Here is a 15,273-nt window from a genome sequence, read left to right on the forward strand (position 1 = left end):
TGGCCTTCTGAAATTACATCATGGCAGGCTGATGACATCACAGAGGGAGTACTCTTCTTCTGTGAACCCTTTACACAATGCAATCAACATTGGTTGTGGCATGTAAGGGGTTAAGAGCAGGGATCAATGTTCTTACCAATCCCATTGTTAAAGCAGGAGGCCTGCAGCCGATGGTCGGTGCTCGGCTTCTGAGCCCGTATCATCCATTTGCGGGAACCATAAACTGTGAATATGCCACATGGGTTTAATGATTCTACTCCTACAATCTTGCAGAAACAAATCGGGTGCTCAGTTGTCAGAAACGGCCTAGGACCTGAGTGCCTTCTATTTTGCAAGTTATGTAGTGCTTAATAAGTGCTATGTAGTGAATTGAGGAAGTGGCAGTGCTATATTCTCTATGGGACCTGGCAATCACATGATCACTGGTGCCACCAGCATAGGTAAGCCGCTGAGTCTTAGCAGATCCAGCCCAGCTCAGCCAATAACTAATGTCACCATAGGGGGATGATTTTCCCTGTAACTGGGGCTCCTATGTATGCTCCTTGTATGGTTGTAGCAGCTACAGTGGGAAGCTGTGAAATAAGAGGAAAAAGTCATACTCTACTTTATTTAGCATTAATTAGCTCACTTTAAAAGTAAATAACTGTATGTATATGTATAATGCAAAATCTGTAACAGGGCCCCCAACTATAATGTTTTACTTATAGTACTGGACTCCCTAAATGGAGAGGCCCCCCTAAGGCTTCTGGGCCCAGGTGCAACCGCATCCTCTGCATTCCCTATTGTTACGCCCCTCCAATGGATGTAATAATTGGCAAGTGTGTCGGGAGTCAGCCCACCCACCAATATGATATCGATGACCTCTTCTAAGAATGGGTCATCATTATTTGAGTTCCAGAAATCCCCTTTAATTGACCTAGCCCTACATCTCAACAGCAGTTGGCTAATCTCTTAACACACATTATATAAGTGGCTTGGTCCTTATCACAGTGCTCTTGCACAGTCTCAGACATATTAGACCCTCTTCAATTGTTAACTGAATCAATGACAAAACTTTGCCCACAGAAATGCTGAGGCCTGATCGCAATATTTAGAAAGTGGCTCTACTCTATCATAATTACCATCAAGTGAGCATATTGGTACTTGGTGATGGAGTCATGAGCAGAGGTAGTGGGATGACAGAGGGAGCCCCCTTCCTCTGCCTAACCACTTAGATATCATGGTCCCTATATACCATGGCATCTAAGGGGTTGAATAGCCAGGACTAGATCTACATCTGATTCTGTCTATGCCAGCTGTGTCTTACAACTAACATCTACTGCTGATGATTCGAGCTCAACTCCTGTGCCCCTGCCATCACTGTACCCTAAATCTACAGCACCTACTCATCCATGACGTAAATACACATCATGGGGCAGGAAGGATTTAAAAGGAGTTATTTGATTGTCCAGATTAGACAACCCCTTCCTCATGGGAGTAGCTATGGTATGTCAGGGATGCCCCAACTAAACCAGACAACTCCATTGTGCCACTGCTGCGTCTGCTACCCTGGCAGTTACTCTGTCTGGCCCCTCCAAAGTCTAGAGCCAAGTACAAGCACATAAATAAGACTCACTCTATAGAAGAGGTGTGAAGCAACACAAGTGTTGAAGAAAGAGATAATAATGCTCTTGTCTCCCTGCATTAACATCATGAATATAAACATGTCCTTGGCACTGATGTCGATTATTATCCCAGCGGTATTTGTCATTTGTTCCGCTATTTAATGATGGAATGTGACACTTGTTCTTGATTCTGCATTTGTACTGTAATACTGTTAGATTGATCAACCTGGATCAGACTTATAGAGTGTCAATTGAATGACCGTATCAAGTGGAAGGACTGAGAATCCGTCTCTCCATGTCAGATAACTTTGTATTGATTTCTTCTTTTCCACTTCAATCAGTTAATGACTATGGGCATATGGAGGAATGATACAGTAAAGCAAAATAATGATTAAGGAGAAGCTTCAAAGTATTTCATATAGAGAAAGGGATATTTTCACCCAGTAGCAAAAGTATAGTTTATTCAATGTAGAAAATAGAATTTCCTCGTAGAGCTCTGCCTTGAGGCTTCTGAGGACAATGTAACTTATGTGACTATTTAATACCCCCTAGGGTAGCTGGAAGGAACCATTGGGTGTCAGGCATAGGCACAGGCGGATCAACTATATCTCAGTGTCCGTGAACCTTGGGATATCCATTTTTCTAGTTGGCTGTGGGGCTCAGTCCTCTTCTGATAAAAAATCTTCGCTTACAGGATCCATAGTACATTGTTCATTGCTACATGACACCACACCAGCAAAACTTCAGAGTTTAGGTATTTATTAATCAGAATGTTGCCCTGCCTTTCAAGCTCTTGGTGCTGGGCCACTGATGATGCAGGGTTCTTCTATGGGAGTGAATGTAGACCTGCTCTGACACAGTCTCTATAGGTCTGGTGGACTCACAAAAGGAAGGCAACAGTCTATTGGCTACTAGTGATATGCTGCACTGCAATCCATGGTAACTACTTCAAAACTCCCTTGGTCCCCTGTCTTGGTGGTGCCCTGTTTGCTTCCACACCGGACAAAATTCGGGAAATGCACATCCTCCCCACTTGATATTATCTCCATACTGCCAGACCCAGAAGACATCTACCTTCATTTTTGTAACCTCCAGCTCACACAAGAGTTGACCCTGCATTTCGCAAATGCGCATCTAGCAACTTGGAGGAAACAATGTCTTAAAGGGCATTTTCAGGTAAAAACTAAAACTCCAACGGATAAAGAGTAGATAATTGTGTCTGCGCTCCAATGAGAAGTCAATGCGAGTAAATAATAACATTTATGTAAAAGTAGACTCACCTGGTGTAGGGAACTAGAGATGAGCGAACGTACTCGTTTAGGGCGATTTCGCAATCGAGCTTTTTTCGAGTAATTGACTACTCGGGTGAAAAGATTCGGGGGGCGCCGGGGGTGAGCAAGGGGTTGCAGAGGGGAGTGGAGGGGGGGGAGAGAGAGAGCTCCCCCCTGTTCCCCACTGCTACCCCCGCTCCACAACGCTGGCCCCCGCTCCCCCAGCGCCCCCCGCATCTTTTTGCCCGAGTAGTCAGTTACTCGAAAAAAGCGGTGCTCAATTGTGAAATCGCCCTAAACGAGTACGTTCGCTCATCTCTATAGGGAACCCATTGTCAGGGCTCGAGCCCACGACCTCTTGTGCTCTAATCAGTGGCTTTCCCCCCTTATGAAGCCATCCAGCCACAATATGGTTAATTCATAGATAGAAAAGGAAATAATTACTAAACAATTAGAAGCCATGGGAGCTTCTAACCTGTAAAAAACCCTATGTGGAACCAATTATGACGTGGAGGCCACTCATCAAATCGACGCGCTCTAATTGTTTCCTTGTCTATATATATATATATATTTTAACCATAATGTGGAATAAATTATTGGAAGCCATCTTCATCTCTTGTGGTGACTTTTGATCTACGAACCTGGTTATTTGGGAGACTTGGTAGTACCCAAGTCTCCTCTGTGGAGTAAGTTATACCTTCTATTACTAATCCATCAAGTATACCTAGTAGTGCAGGAGTTTTTTTTTCCACTTTTTTTTCCCACTTTGATTTCTTACACTATCCTCGAGATAGGTCATCCATACTTATTTGTCAGGAACTCGCAACTTGTATCCCCGGTGATCACCTGATCGCCCGGCCTGCTATCAGTAGATGGCATTGGAAGTTTCCTAGCTGGCTTCACTCCCATTGAAATTAATGGGAGCTGAAGCAGATATTACACTTCTGCATCTGTTCCCGGTGTTGGAGGTGGATTTCAATGGGAGTAAAGCCAACTAGGGTACTTTTTCTCCCCACCCCTATGACACATGTCCAGCCAGCTGCACTGACAGCAAGCCAGGAGATCAGAGGATCCCTGAGGATCCTTATCAACGGCCCCTGTCAATTAACTATTGATGACCTATCTTGAGGATAGGTCAACGATAGCTTTTGCCTGGAAAACCCTTTAATTTTAAAGGAACATCTCCAGGTTAACCGTAAAACTGAAATCACATATTAACACATTTCTGCCAGAACTGGTATACATTCCTTCATGTACCCGGCTCTGCACCTATAGAAGCAAGGGACCTTGTAAAATCCCTCCACAGCAGGACTGTGGATTATGTGCTATACTTTGGTCAGGGACCTCTGTAGTTGGATCTCCTGAAGGCTTTTCTAGGTTATTGTGATACAGTAACTTAGTTTATTCCGGAACATATATAAAAATAACCAAATTTTGTCTATCTATCCAAAAGATAAATATCTTCAATTACTGCCCGCAGACAGGATCTATTAATTTTAATATTTAATACAATAAAGCAAAGTTATGAAAAAATAGGAGATTAAAGCATCTATTAATCAAAGTTGTCCGGTCAGGGGAGAACATTCGCAGGTTGAAATGCTTTCAATTTGCATACAATTTTTTGGGGGGAAGAAAATGTGTTGCATTAATCAAAGTGCGCCATGAAGGATAACGGCATGCGGGACAGCATACACAGATTTACCGGAGGGCCTATCGAGATGTTTATCCGTATCATCACCTCCGGCATGTCAGGTCGTCTACCAACCATATTGAACTAATACAAGGTAAAGCAAAACAATCTTTCCACACCTTTGTTAGACCTTATGCCCACGGCCGTATCAGACGCCACCAGCGGAATATCGCAGCGGAGTCCGACACAGCGCCCACCAAAGACTCCATACTCATCTATCCGGATCTGCCGTGCACGTCATGTCTTGCGAGCAGTACAGCGAATGACGCTCCGGTAGTGGGGGATGATGTGGGTGGTGACGCGTAATCACGCGATACTACCACTGTGTTTGACTACAATGGAAGCCGGACGCACGTTTAGAGCATGCCACGGTTTCTTTCACGCTGCGGAATTCCGCGGTAGAATTCCGCAGTGTGAACATTGAGTTATTAGGGTCAATAGAACTAAACGCCGCGGATTTCCACAGTGTGAAACACGGTAGAAATCCGGCCGTGGGAATTAGGCCTTAACCCTTTCCAATCCAATTTCTATCTTGGTTTTCCTAGGGGGCTTACTCTTTTTCTGCCGTTATACAACGGCGCTATCTGCTGGCTGAAGCCAGTACTGCATGAGGTGACACGTTGGATAGGCTGCAACAGCAGAGAGGCTGGCAATACACAGTAAGAGAACCCCGACGGACGTCTTCCAACATCAGAGCTGTACAACCTTAAATCATAATGTCTTCAGAGGTCAGACAGTGGATTGGAAAGGGTTAAAGGGGTTGTCCCGCGGCAGCAAGTGGGTCTATACACTTCTGTATGGCCATATTAATGCACTTTGTAATGTACATTGTGCATTAATTATGAGCCATACAGAAGTTATAAAAAGTTTTTCACTTACCTGTTCCGTTGCTGGCGTCCTCGTCTCCATGGAGCCGTCTAATTTTCGCCGTCTAATGGCCAAATTAGACGCGCTTGCGCAGTCCGGGTCTTCTTATCTTCTCAATGGGGCTCCGTGTAGCTCCGCCCCGTCACGTGCCGATTCCAGCCAATCAGGAGGCTGGAATCGGCAATGGACCGCACAGAAGAGCTGCGGTCCACGGAGGGAGAAGACCCCGGCGGCCATCTTCAACCGGTAAGTAAGAAGTCACCGGAGCGCGGGGATTCAGGTAAGCGCTGTGCTGTTTTTTTTTAAAGTCCCTGCATCGGGGTTGTCTCGCGCCGAACGGGGGGGGGGTTGAAAAAAAAAAAAACCCGTTTCGGCGCGGGACAACCCCTTTAATGTTGCCGAATTTGTGTAGTGTTGTTCATCTTAATTCACTCCTTGACCTCACTATTATGCCTCATTCACATGAGCGTATGCACTTTCACGCTTGCCGTATCGCGGGCAAAAATCACATGAATGAAGAATAGCCGCGATCAAGCTTTCATTTTAATTATCGTTTTCTCGTCAATTTACATGGGAGGCGTATCATCAAAAAAAAATGCGCTGCTGCGCGGAAATCCCCCGGTAAGCAGAAATCCTTGGAATTAGGGTGATTTCACACGAGTGAGAAAATCATGTTATTTTTCACCTGCTGCGATAATCAGTAAAAAGGCAGATTATGAGACCAATGATTTACAACGTTTTCCTTCCCATCTGCAATGTTTTTACTGATGCGATGTTGAGAGAACCAAAAATCGCGGCGCGCTCTATCTTTCTGCGATGTGCGATTTTTGTTTATCTCCCACGTTTCTTTATGAAGGATTCTATTTATCACATCACAACGCAACGAACATGCGATGCGATTCTAACATTAGAACGTCCCTTTGACTTTCACATTAAAAAACACGCAATTTTCTTGTGCGATTTTAACGTGGGCGGCAGCGATGCGATATTATTCTAAAAAAAAGTAGCGCTGATGCTCAAAATCGCAGGAACAAAGATTCAATTTTGCAACGATTTTCTCGCAGCAAAAGTGTAATCACCCGTGTGAAACTAGCCTTCGGGCTCAGTCACACAGGCATTTTTTCACGCAAGTTTTTGTGCGCAAAAATGATGCGCATAAAAAATCGTGTGACCGAAGCCAGCGTCACGGCTGAAAAAAATGCTTCTAGCAGCGTTTATCAACACAAAGGGCTTGGTCACACCGGCGCTACCCGCTATCCTCTGCCACAGCTGTGGCAGAGGAGAGCGATGTTCGACCATTGAATTCAATGGAGCCGGCAATACAGCCGGCTCCATTGAAAGCAATGGGCTGCCAGCAAGCGCTGTATTCCTTTTCGAGGAAGGGCTTCAAATATAAGCCCTTCCCTGAAAAGCATCCAAAAAAAGTGTAAAAAATAAAAAAATATATATACTCACCTTTTTGCAGCTGCCAGAGATCAGCCGCGTCCAGCCGTCTCTTTTCCTGAACTGCTTTCTGTAGTATTCAGCAGCCGGGGATTTAAAATCTCCGCCTGCTGAATGGGCTGCCTCTGATTGGTCACAGCCCTTAGCCAATCAGAGGCAGCACTCACTCACCCATTCATGAATTCATGAATGGGTGAGTGAGTGCTGCCTCTGATTGGCTGAGCACTGTGACCAATCAGTGGCAGCTCTCAGCTATTGAATGACAGATGAAAACTGCCTCTGATTGGTCACAATGCTTAGCCAGTCAGAGGCAGCCCATTTAGCAGGCGGAGATTTTAAATCCCCGGCTGCTGAATACTACAGAAAGCAGTTTAGTAGAAGAGCTGGCTGGACGCGGCTGATCTCCGGCAGCTGCAAAAAGGTGAGTATATATTTTTTTATTTTTTACACTTTTTTCTATGCTTTTCAGGTAAGGGCTTATATTTGAAGCCCTTCCCCGAAAATTAATACAGCGCTTGCCGGCAGCTTATTGCTTTCAATGGAACCAGCTCTGTTGCCGGCTCCATTGAATTCAATGGGAGAACATTGTTTTTCTGTCAACATGTCTTGAAACATAAACCAAGTTCTGTAATTAGGTTTTGTGAGGGTTTCACTTGCCGTACATTTTTTACATTTTTTTACATCTTGGTAATTCCTATAGATCATGTAAGCCCGTAATGCTACAGTAGAGTCTGAAGAACTGCAGACACATGCTCAGACTATTTCAGTTCTTATCAGTATAAGATGACAAGGAGCAGCGATGTCTGCTTTATAACATTCAGTATCTGGATGTAAAGAGCTTCCGTCTTTGAAGTTATAGAATGACACATAACATTACAGGATATGTCTGATGCCTCAAATATCTCAAGAGGTTTTCCGCTTTCTAGTACCGTTATGTAGTATTAGTTCACTACAGAGTTCTTGCTGTACGATACCAAGGCTTCCTCAAAGTTATTCCTATAATACATTCCCGGAGTCTGTACAAATACCGTAATTTATTGTTTTTGCCTTCAGATCGCCTGAGGTCCTAAGTGAGTACGAACTACAGTTGTCATCCGACTAAAGAACGTTGGACCCCACTCGTATGACCCCGCTTCAGCATCTCTTATGGTATCAAAACCAGTTACTTTTCATAAATCAGAATGTGTTAATTATGACTACACACCTGACCATAAAAGTGCCTACACAACTAATGGTTATTCAATAGAACTGCACTGGACAGCTACACTGTGCTATGAAAAGTAATTGGTCAACTGAGCAAGAGCCAAAAGAAGAATTTCCACATGTTAATACTTTTTGGAGACACCTTTCGCCCTAATGACATCAGATACTTTGGCGGCATACTTTCTACTAATAAATTTCAGCTATTCCCCTCTATTCACCCTGCAAATGTCTTGCAAGTTCTCTCAAGGAAGATGGAAGCTGTTCATATTTCCTGACCTGAAATTCAGTTCATCTCAGAGATGCTTAGTAGGGTCCAGGTTGGGACTCCGTGCAGCCAGTCCAATTGTGGAACATCCATATCCTCAAGCCAATGTAAAACAGCATTGGATTTCTGAGAAGGCACATTGTCTTAGTGGAAGTATGCCTGACAATTCCCAGAGTATTACCACATTGTCAGCAGCACATTATTGTCTACAATGTCAAGGTCACCTCTGTGTTCATGTTTCTTGTCACTACAACCAACGGGACCGAGACCATGCCATGTAAGACATTCCAAGACCATAACAGAACCTCCCCGTACTTAACTGTTCGCACAACACATCCATGCAAAAGGCATTCTCCAGGCATCCTCCACACCCAGATACGTCCATCTGATATGAAGACGTAGTATTGTGATTCGTCACTCCATAGAATGTTTTTCCATTGCTTGACTGTCCATTAACGTCCTACTGAACAACTTTGGGATGAACTGGAACGTAGGCTCAGGAATAAAGAATAGCATCCATCTTCTTTGAGAGAACTCACAGACATTTGCAAGATGGATGGAGGGAAATGCCAGCTGAAGTATATCAGACATTAGTAGAAAGTATGACACAGAGAGTATCCAATGTCCTTAGGGCCAAAGTAGGCCCCAATAAGTATTAATATATGGAAATAAATACTACTTTTGATTCTTGCTCAGGCGTCCAATTACTTTGGCTAGGATAGTATAGAAGTCTAGTGCAGTTCTATGAGTCACCATAGTTACATGCTACAAACAAATCCTAGTCGTACAGTTATGTGCTAATCCTTTCCATTTGTCTCATTTTACTCTTTGTAGGTTACAAAGAAGAATGACAGAGGGCATGCGGTATCTCATCCCCGCAGAGTCTGACTACATGCAGGGCGTGATTGTAGCCTGTAGCCACAGATGCGCATAGGTTGGTGAATGAACTGCTTCAAGGAACAGAGTAGTAGGGGATTTTATTGTAGACATTCAGTATCAGGCTCAGACTGGCCCACAGGAGAACAGATAAATGTCCCAATGAGCGGTTTGTCAGTAGTGGACACCAGCACAAAAATTCTGCATGGTAAACAGACTGCACTGCATACAATAGGCAGCATATAGCATTTCAAGCAGATATTGCAGCTAACGGTTCAGCACCATGGGCCCTAGGCTTCCAAGCCTGACACTGTTCTCTATCCATTTATTCAAAATAGCTTCGCAGTGGAGTTACAGATTAATGAGGCTTTCTAGGCTTTTACATTGTACATTTGTCCAGTATACTATATATATATATATATATACATACAGGGACGTAACTAAAGGCTCAGGGGCCCTGATGCAAAATGTGAGCTGGGGACCCCCTCTATCTGTATAACTTGTATAAGACATAACTTGAAGCTTCTGGGCCCCAATGCAAAACAGGGGCCACAACTATAATGCTTTATACATAGTACTGGGCTTCCTATATGGAGAAGAGAGGCCTTATGGGCTCCCTAAGACTCCTGGGCCCGGGTGCAACCACATCCCCTGCATCCCCTACAGTTACGCCCCTGTGTATATATATATATATATATATATATATATCACAAAAGTTTTAGGCAGGTTTGGAAAAAAATGTTGCAAAGTAAGAGTGTTTTCAAAAGTTGAAATAGTAATATTTTTTTGTCAATTTACAAAATGCAGCAAAAGGGAAAAGTAAATCACTTCAATATTTGCTGTGACCACCCTTGCTTTCAATATTTTATATATATATATATATATATATATATATATATATATATATATATATATATATATATATATATATATATATATATATATTAGACTCAATGATTTACACATGTAAACCTCTGCCTAATCAAGGCTTTAGAGTCCGGTGGGCGGTCTGTAGTGAATACAGACCTGTCTATCACTGAGTAGGACCGCCCACTGGACCCTTAAGCCCAGTATGAGCATAATTTACAATGACTAAATTACTAGTTTTAATTAAACTTTTCCCCCAAAGCTATTTATCAGCCTGCTCATCTCCTGCTCTATAACAGGGGTCCCCAACTCCAGTCCTCAGGGACCACCAACAGGTCATGTTTTCAGGATCTCCTATAGTAAGAACACCTGTGTCAATGTCTGAGGACCGACAATAATTACATCACCTGTGTAACACTGAGGAAATCCTGAACACATGACCTGTTGGCGGTCCCTGAGGACTGGAGTTGGGGAACACTGCTCTATAAGATGCTGCTCGCAGATTTGGACTGCATTTTCAAAGGGACAGGTTCCCTTTAAACGGTTTTTTTTTTAACAGGTTCATGCTTCCTGAATAACAAGCAGCATAAACCCAAGGAAGCATGTTCCCCCATATGTATTCTATTCTGAAATGCTGTGTTGTTTCAAGATTAGTAAACTTTGAAGTTTGACTGGGAGATGAGTTCTGCGTCATTAGGCCGGTTGCCCTGGCCATTCCCCACCCACTGTATGCAGAGTTAAAGTTCTCTCCCTATAGACAAGCAGGGAGAGGATCAGTCAGTCTTCAGGGGGGAAAGGCTGGAGCGGCCCACCTCTGTGACTCGGCCCTCACTTCAAACTTCAAAGTGTACTAATCCTGGCACACCACAGAATAAGACACCAATGAGGGCAACAGACTTCTCTGTCTCGGGTTCATACTGCCCATAGTTTAGGGAAAATGAACTGATGACAAAATCCCTTTAACCCCTTAAGGACCAGGTTGTTTTGTACCTTAAGGACTAGAGATGAGCGAACGCGTTCGTCCGAGCTTGATATTCGTGCGAATATTAGGGTGTTCGGGATGTTCGTTATTCGTGACGAACACCATGCGGTGTTCTGGTTACTTTCACTTCCTTCCCTGAGACGTTAGCGCGCTTTTCTGGCCAATTGAAAGACAGGGAAGGCATTACAACTTCCCCCTGCAACGTTTAAGCCCTATACCACCCCCCTGCTGTGAGTGGCTGGCGAGATCAGGTGTTCGCCTAATATAAAAGTCGGCCCCTCCCGCGGTTCGCCTCAGATGCGGTGTGAGTTAGATGAGGGACAGTGCTGTTTATACCGGAGCTGCTGTAGGGAAAGAATTGGTAGTTAGTGTAGGCTTCAAGACCCCCCAAAGGTCCTTATTAGGGCCACTGATAGCTGTGTGTTGGCTGCTGTTAGCAGTGGGATTTTTTTTTTCTCAAAATCGCCTCTGCAGACCGTTGCACCTGGCATTAGGGACAGAAGTGCTGCATAGGCAGGGAGAGTGTTAGGAGTGAGTGTAGCCTTCAAGAACCTCAACGGTCCTTTCTAGGGCCATATTTATCCGTGTGCAGTACTGTCCAGGCTGCTGTTGGCTGTGCTGCATTTTTTTTGGGCTTCTCAAAATCGCCTCTGCAGAGCATTGCACCCTCCATTGATACTGCAGGGAAAGAATTGTATAGGCAGGGCCACAACACCGTTATTATTCATAGAATATACGCAGTGCTGCCTGTTGGTGGGAAAAAACTGAAAACAAATCTATTTGTCCAGCCTCTGTCCGTCCTTACGGGCGGTGGACACGTGTGAGCTGCGTGAAAAACATTGCTAAATCATACGCAGCCAGCTACGCTTTACTGCTGGGTTCGCCATTTGCTTTCCTTAATTGGGAAAAAAAATACCTGCTCTCCAAGAGTTATAATAACTCTGCTACCCTCACGTTCTGTGACACATAAGCAGGGACACAGCGCAGTTATTAAACTTCGCAGGTTCATTGAATATACGCAGTGCTGCCTGTTGGTGGGAAAAAACTGAAAACAAATCTATTTGTCCAGCCTGTGTCCGTCCTTACGCCTGTGGAGACGTGTGAGCTGCGTGAAAAACATTGCTAAATCATACGCAGCCAGCTACGCTTTACTGCTAGGTTCGCCATTTGCTTTCCTTAATTGGGAAAAAAAATACCTGCTCTCCAAGAGTTATAATAACTCTGCTACCCTCACGTTCTGTGACACATAAGCAGGGACACAGCGCAGTTATTAAACTTCGCAGGTTCATTGAATATACGCAGTGCTGCCTGTTGGTGGGAAAAAACTGAAAACAAATCTATTTGTCCAGCCTGTGTCCGTCCTTACGCCTGTGGAGACGTGTGAGCTGCGTGAAAAACATTGCTAAATCATACGCAGCCAGCTACGCTTTACTGCTAGGTTCGCCATTTGCTTTCCTTAATTGGGAAAAAAAATACCTGCTCTCCAAGAGTTATAATAACTCTGCTACCCTCACGTTCTGTGACACATAAGCAGGGACACAGCACAGTTATTAAACTTCTCAGGTTCATTGAATATACGCAGTGCTGCCTGTTGGTGGGAAAAAACTGAAAACAAATCTATTTGTCCAGCCTCTGTCCGTCCTTACGGGCGGTGGACACGTGTGAGCTGCGTGAAAAACATTGCTAAATCATACGCAGCCAGCTACGCTTTACTGCTGGGTTCGCCATTTGCTTTCCTTAATTGGGAAAAAAAATACCTGCTCTCCAAGAGTTATAATAACTCTGCTACCCTCACGTTCTGTGACACATAAGCAGGGACACAGCGCAGTTATTAAACTTCGCAGGTTCATTGAATATACGCAGTGCTGCCTGTTGGTGGGAAAAAACTGAAAACAAATCTATTTGTCCAGCCTGTGTCCGTCCTTACGCCTGTGGAGACGTGTGAGCTGCGTGAAAAACATTGCTAAATCATACGCAGCCAGCTACGCTTTACTGCTAGGTTCGCCATTTGCTTTCCTTAATTGGGAAAAAAAATACCTGCTCTCCAAGAGTTATAATAACTCTGCTACCCTCACGTTCTGTGACACATAAGCAGGGACACAGCGCAGTTATTAAACTTCGCAGGTTCATTGAATATACGCAGTGCTGCCTGTTGGTGGGAAAAAACTGAAAACAAATCTATTTGTCCAGCCTGTGTCCGTCCTTACGCCTGTGGAGACGTGTGAGCTGCGTGAAAAACATTGCTAAATCATACGCAGCCAGCTACGCTTTACTGCTAGGTTCGCCATTTGCTTTCCTTAATTGGGAAAAAAAATACCTGCTCTCCAAGAGTTATAATAACTCTGCTACCCTCACGTTCTGTGACACATAAGCAGGGACACAGCACAGTTATTAAACTTCTCAGGTTCATTGAATATACGCAGTGCTGCCTGTTGGTGGGAAAAAACTGAAAAGAAATCTATTTGTCCAGCCTGTGTCCGTCCTTACGGGCGGTGGACACGTGTGAGCTGTGTGAAAAACATTGCTAAATCATACGCAGCCAGCTACGCTTTACTGCTGGCTTCGCCATTTGCTTTCCTTAATTGGGAAAAAAAATACCTGCTCTCCAAGAGTTATAATAACTCTGCTACCCTCACGTTCTGTGACACATAAGCAGGGACACAGCACAGTTATTAAACTTCTCAGGTTCATAGAATATACGCAGTGCTGCCTGTTGGTGGGAAAAAACTGAAAACAAATCTATTTGTCCAGCCTCTGTCCGTCCTTACGGGCGGTGGACACGTGTGAGCTGTGTGAAAAACATTGCTAAATCATACGCAGCCAGCTACGCTTTACTGCTGGCTTCGCCATTTGCTTTCCTTAATTGGGAAAAAAAATACCTGCTCTCCAAGAGTTATAATAACTCTGCTACCCTCACGTTCTGTGACACATAAGCAGGGACACAGCGCAGTTATTAAACTTCGCAGGTTCATTGAATATACGCAGTGCTGCCTGTTGGTGGGAAAAAACTGAAAACAAATCTATTTGTCCAGCCTGTGTCCGTCCTTACGCCTGTGGAGACGTGTGAGCTGCGTGAAAAACATTGCTAAATCATACGCAGCCAGCTACGCTTTACTGCTGGGTTCGCCATTTGCTTTCCTTAATTGGGAAAAAAAATACCTGCTCTCCAAGAGTTATAATAACTCTGCTACCCTCACGTTCTGTGACACATAAGCAGGGACACAGCGCAGTTATTAAACTTCGCAGGTTCATTGAATATACGCAGTGCTGCCTGTTGGTGGGAAAAAACTGAAAACAAATCTATTTGTCCAGCCTGTGTCCGTCCTTACGCCTGTGGAGACGTGTGAGCTGCGTGAAAAACATTGCTAAATCATACGCAGCCAGCTACGCTTTACTGCTAGGTTCGCCATTTGCTTTCCTTAATTGGGAAAAAAAATACCTGCTCTCCAAGAGTTATAATAACTCTGCTACCCTCACGTTCTGTGACACATAAGCAGGGACACAGCACAGTTATTAAACTTCTCAGGTTCATTGAATATACGCAGTGCTGCCTGTTGGTGGGAAAAAACTGAAAAGAAATCTATTTGTCCAGCCTGTGTCCGTCCTTACGGGCGGTGGACACGTGTGAGCTGCGTGAAAAACATTGCTAAATCATACGCACCCAGCTACGCTTTACTGCTGGGTTCGCCATTTGCTTTCCATAATTGGGAAAAAAAATACCTGCTCTCCAAGAGTTATAATAACTCTGCTACCCTCACGTTCTGTGACACATAAGCAGGGACACAGCGCAGTTATTAAACTTCGCAGGTTCATTGAATATACGCAGTGCTGCCTGTTGGTGGGAAAAAACTGAAAACAAATCTATTTGTCCAGCCTGTGTCCGTCCTTACGCCTGTGGAGACGTGTGAGCTGCGTGAAAAACATTGCTAAATCATACGCAGCCAGCTACGCTTTACTGCTAGGTTCGCCATTTGCTTTCCTTAATTGGGAAAAAAAATACCTGCTCTCCAAGAGTTATAATAACTCTGCTACCCTCACGTTCTGTGACACATAAGCAGGGACACAGCGCAGTTATTAAACTTCGCAGGTTCATTGAATATACGCAGTGCTGCCTGTTGGTGGGAAAAAACTGAAAACAAATCTATTTGTCCAGCCTGTGTCCGTCCTTACGCCTGTGGAGACGTGTGAGCTGCGTGAAAAACATT

The sequence above is a fragment of the Eleutherodactylus coqui genome, chromosome 11 (genome assembly GCF_035609145.1).
Source record: "Eleutherodactylus coqui strain aEleCoq1 chromosome 11, aEleCoq1.hap1, whole genome shotgun sequence".
In the NCBI taxonomy this organism is placed as follows: Eukaryota; Metazoa; Chordata; class Amphibia; order Anura; family Eleutherodactylidae; genus Eleutherodactylus; species Eleutherodactylus coqui.